We start from the raw sequence: 6,080 nt of genomic DNA on the forward strand, positions 1-6,080 counted from the left end.
CCGCAGAATGTACGATCAACAGCCACAACGTTTATCTTCTACCCCGGCCAGCACAGGTGGCGCCGCCAATCCCCCACGGCGGAAGTTCGCCGGCGAATAGGTGGCCCATGGCCCTGGCGCCCCAAGTCGCGATTCGAAAGGTTCTACGCGCAGAGGAGGAGAATGCGAATCCGGGGAAGGAAGTTTCACCACGACACGAAGCACAGGCAAAGCTGCCCACGGCGCCACGCGGGTCAGCAGCCACCTTCTGGCCCCGGCAAGCGATTGCGCCACCACCGACCGCCCCACCGCCGATTGGACGCATCACAGGTTTCCGCCTAGGGCCAGAGGGTTAGTCGCGGCGTGGGGGGTGCGGTCTCGGACGCGGTGACCATGGACCATTACTTTTCGGTGACGGTCGTCCTGCGGTGGTCAGGCCAGCCGTGCACCCGTGCCGGAGTCCCAGGCCCTAATCCTGAGTCAAACCGGTGCTAATCGGAGATTGGGGAAGCGGCGAATTGAATCGAGGGCCTTACCAGGTGTTCGGAGTGGCCGAGAGCTCCAGCTATGGTGCTGGCGGCGGATTCCTATCCCCCCATTTCCTTTGCTCGGGACCGCACGATTCTCTCCCACTCCGCGCTCTCTGCAGGTTTCGGGCCATCACCACGGCAAGAGCTACTCCCACCGGCGAGTATCGCAGCGGCATATAGGCATGAGCTCCGCCCCGTGGTCTTGCCCACGCGAACCATGCTGCCGCCCATTGATTTCACTACCTCCCTGGCGCCCGAGATGGGTGATTCTCACCATGGAGGAAGAGGATCGCGTCACAGTTTTATAGGCGGGGATGAGCACATCCATGGCCGGCCCGACCCCGAGATAATCGCTGGATTGGAGAAGTCCGCGGCGAAATCGGCGGAAGACAGCTCTGGTGGCGTTGCCGTTCGGTTGAGATGGAGCTTCTGACGAGACGGTCCCACATGACCGAGACTGCAGGGCACGAGACGGGAGCGAAACACAGAGGCTGGCATCGCGGGCCCGATCGGCAGTGACGCACCAGGCTACTGACATCGCGGCCCCAGGTGTCAGCGCAGTGTGGGAGGGGGGTTTAGCTGGACTGGCTATGCGAGTGAGATGGGCCGAGACAGGTGAAATCGGCCCAAGACGAGTGGTTCTCCTTTTTTTTCTGTTTCTTATTTCATTTCCCTATTTCAGATTTTTGTTGAATTTGTCTCAAGTTTTGAACTTCAATTTCTGAAACTACTTCAGGTCTAAATTTCAACATGTTTTTGTAGAAACATTTCATTTATTTCTACAACATTCATTTAAATATTTTAAACTTCCTAGTTATTGAAAGGCATAACCCACTTGTTTTGTTATGAGAAATTGTATTATGACTATATATCTAATTCACATGTTTTAATGATATCATTACATATTTTTGAGACTAAAGGATAGTCTCAACTCATCCTACCTAGAGAATATATATATATTCTAAGTTAAGTTAACCCAAAGAAAAGTTCAACACAGAAGCCAAATATAATTTAGTTTTTTAAGTTTATCTTCCCACTTCTTCATGTTAAATTTTGAATTCCAGTTGGGTCGAAATATTCAGATTCCCATTATTATGCACTTATTACAAAAAGACAACATCATGCCATGCATTTATCTATTTTATCTTGTTTATAAAGGATGAGCACCCCTATTTACATATTTTAACCCTACTTTCTTATCGCCTAAGAATTGGGTATTACAAATCCTACCCCCCTTAACAGAAATCTCGTCCTCGAGATTAGTAAGAAAGAGGTATAGAAAGTTTTGCTTGTAATTGTCTTTTAGTTCAATATTGAAAAGTTTTTTTATACTAATAAATAGGTATTTAGGAAAGCATGGGTTTCTAGCCACCTATTATGTAGGATATAAGAGATAGATAGGTTAGGGCAAGAATAGCTAGGGGTAAGACAGTTTATGGTGAGAAAGGACTCCTTGTTGGGTGGTAATGCATCTGAAGATCGAGTTTGACTTCTCTCCTTCTTTGACGAGGTTGATCTTGTTCTTTTCTGGTCTTGGTCTCATTGAGTCGGGGTCAGTGTTTATCATCGGAGTTACCGGAGTATGGTTAAGATAGATATGGGTGAGATTGATGTAGGTCAAAAGTTTGTTTGAGGTTAGGTGGAGATAGATTGATTATGCAATCCATCAAGACTCTATTGGCTAGGTTAGATCCTATGCCCATGGTTGAGTTGGTCTAATGTGCGAAGTTAAGTTAATACCTGGCTAGTAGTGTTTAATCTCTTCTACCAGTATCACTAATATGTTTAAGTAGACCACATTAGATTAGATCATATTAGATTAGATGGGATCTAGATTAGATTGGTATGACTAGTTTGACCAGATAAGATCTAATTAATTTGCATTAGATCATGGTTGTTAAACTTGGGTGGATAAGTATGCTTATTAGGATAAGATGGATCCATAAACATAAGGCAGAATCTTTTGAGGTCAGTTAGATCTATTAAGGTGAGATAAAGTCTTTTCAAGATAAGATGAGTCTACTAAAGTAATATAGTATCTTTAAAGATAAGGTAGATCTATTAAGCTTAACATATTTTAGTGGGGGATAATCCAAGTTGGCTAGTTATTTTATCAACATTTTTTTTACTATGTGTATATACAGATGTAATTGTGGACATTACTCCACAACTCATCACACTCAATCAAAGATCCAAATCAGACAAGTATCATAAGAACAAACATTCAAGCGTATAGATAAAATAGTTTTTTTACTCCTACGAGTAGGTCTCCTATTCCTAAAGGCTAATTTAGGCACAGGATTTCAAAGTGTGAAATCCATATTTGTCTTTAGAAAGAAAAGGTAAGAATAATCAGAGTAAAGCGGAAATAGATGAGAAAAGATTAAGAAAAGTTTAGATAAGAATCAGAGTAGCAAAGATAAGTAAGTATTGGTTGTCCAGTTCTATCTAGGTTTCGTCCTACAGTCAACATTCCTCTGATACCACTTCTGTCACACCCGGGTTTCGGGGCACCAAGACCCGGGCGCAAACATAATCACCAGGTGTGCTAGGACCAAGTCTCACACATATGATGAATCATGGCACAGGATCGAATGTCACATCTTTACTAAATAACAGGAGTTCTATACAAAATAAATAATTACATTATAAGGAGACAATGGTCCAGCAACCCAAAGTTGACTGGGAGACGACGGCCTAGACCACTCACGAACTCATCACGGCATCCTCCACGCGCCTCATCCTGTGGTACCTGCTCTTGACCTGTGGGGGGTGTGAGACAGCAAGAGTGAGCTCACATACGTTCATCGCTCAACAAGTTGTGGGGAATAATGTGAATGAACTCGCCAAAGGTGGGAGTTCATGTGAAGTGTAAGGCTTACCAAAAGAGGATGGTTAGAGCTGAGCATTGCTTTTAAAGTTGGTCAAAATTTTATTAGCAATTACTAAGTATAAGTAAATACCAACCCAATTAAGTAGTAGAACAAAAGTAACAACATCACCTGCGATGCAATGCATATGACAAATTGAATTTAAGTTCCATAAATTAATCATGTGAGGGTCCGAGCTGCTCATGACCGTGAGCACGGCTAGTATACCAGTTTTACACTCTGCAGAGGTTGTGCATCTTTACCCACAAGTCATGTTACCCATCCGCCAAGGGATCGCGACTTCCCATACACCTCTACCGAGGAGGCGAGGCAGGGTAACACTACGAGGCCTTTACAAAGTTCCACTAGCTTCAGAAAACCCGCTACAGTTTATAGGAAGCTCCAATGCAGGAATCCCTTGCAGGACCGCCATCGCAGCAAAATCCTCCCGAGGGCCTCCCTACACTGACCACTCCCCTACTGCCCTTGCCCCTTTCGGTAAGGTAGTCTTCCACTAGCTTTCCTAATTAATCAGCCAAGGGCGTCCCATTAAACCCTTGTGGTAGCACTGTTTTCCCGGGTGGTCGCTCCATGTTCCAATTAACATAATAATCTTATCATGAACAATAATAATAAACAGATAATAAAAAGTGTGATCATGAGTAATGTATCTTCATACCCAAAACCACATAAAGCACTAGCAAGTACTACCCAAAAAGTTCAGTGGTAACAAGGTATAAAGATAATCAAACTAGGGTAACCTATTGGGTCCCATCAAAATTAACCTATGCAGATCATTATGATTAATCAGAACATGGTTGGGTAAAAAGAAGTGATCAAGGGCACAACTTGCCTGAGACTTGAGATTCCAGGTACCAGGATGATCTTCAGGTGACTCGTGACCTCACGCTAGTCGTAGCAATACAAACAAACAGCGTATAGACAAAATTAACATTACACCAAACATAAGTACAAACTGAATAATAATAATCTACGCGAAGCTACGGGATCGCGGGCTCGAGAACTACTACGATCGGAGTCATGGTTGAAAAGGTATGGTTTTTAGAAGACCCATGCAGTTTAAGGAGTTAAAACTAGACCTTATGTTAGTTTTAATAGATCATGTGAGAAAATAATCTGAATAATTAATTAGTTCATATTTAAGTTAAATTATAATATAATTAGGGATCATATTTTAGCCAAACTATAATTATAAACAGATTAACTTTGATTTAGAGAGGTTAATCTACTAATCATAGGTTAAATAAATATCTAACTATAAAGTTATGTAATATGGTATAATTAATAATGTTAATGCGTAGTAGATATTTATACGAAGTTAACGCAACTGGAACGGACTAAAACGGAGTTAAAATGAACAAGGTATGAATTTCCTAAGATTCAAGAATTATTCTTATAGTTAAAATCAATTTCCAAGTTTATTTTATTATTTCTGCACTGGCTGGGCTGCAACTGTGAATTCCAGAGAGCATAGGGTCTACTACATAAATAGTTCCAAGACTCAGAACAACATTAGCATGGACGGCGGGTTGAATCCTGGAAACCAGGGGGTTTCTTATGTAAAAGTCGCGAGGCTGAAGGGGTATCGGTTCATATCAGCCGCACGATCTAGAATCAAGGGCTCCGATTAGATTTAGGCGAACCGGAAAACTCGTTCTAAACAGCGCCGTCCGATTGGACATCCGTGGTCCAGATCATTCAAGGCGAATCGTTAGCCCCACCTAATCTGGACTGCACATCCGAAGATCCACGGTCGTCACATGCCCAGGTCGAAACGTTATGCACTTCTAATCCCAGCCGCAGAATGTACGATCAACAGCCACAACGTTTATCTTCTACCCCGGCCAGCACAGGTGGCGCCGCCAATCCCCCACGGCGGAAGTTCGCCGGCGAATAGGTGGCCCGTGGCCCTGGCGCCCCAAGTCGCGATTCGAAAGGTTCTACGCGCAGAGGAGGAGAATGCGAATCCGGGGAAGGAAGTTTCACCACGACACGAAGCACAGGCAAAGCTGCCCACGGCGCCACGCGGGTCAGCAGCCACCTTCTGGCCCCGGCAAGCGATTGCGCCACCACCGACTGCCCCACCGCCGATTGGACGCATCACAGGTTTCCGCCTAGGGCCAGAGGGTTAGTCGCGGCGTGGGGGGTGCGGTCTCGGACGCGGTGACCATGGACCATTACTTTTCGGTGACGGTCGTCCTGCGGTGGTCAGGCCAGCCGTGCGCCCGTGCCGGAGTCCCAGGCCCTAATCCTGAGTCAAACCGGTGCTAATCGGAGATTGGGGAAGCGGAGAATTGAATCGAGGGCCTTACCAGGTGTTCGGAGTGGCCGAGAGCTCCAGCTATGGTGCTGGCGGCGGATTCCTATCCCCCCATTTCCTTTGCTCGGGACCGCACGATTCTCTCCCACTCCGCGCTCTCTGCAGGTTTCGGGCCATCACCACGGCAAGAGCTACTCCCACCGGCGAGTATCGCAGCGGCATATAGGCATGAGCTCCGCCCCGTGGTCTTGCCCACGCGAACCATGCTGCCGCCCATTGATTTCACTACCTCCCTGGCGCCCGAGATGGGTGATTCTCACCATGGAGGAAGAGGATCGCGTCACAGTTTTATAGGCGGGGATGAGCACATCCATGGCCGGCCCGACCCCGAGATAATCGCTGGATTGGAGAAGTCCGCGA

Source organism: Zea mays, chromosome 1 (genome assembly GCF_902167145.1).
Source record: "Zea mays cultivar B73 chromosome 1, Zm-B73-REFERENCE-NAM-5.0, whole genome shotgun sequence".
NCBI classification, from domain to species: Eukaryota; Viridiplantae; Streptophyta; class Magnoliopsida; order Poales; family Poaceae; genus Zea; species Zea mays.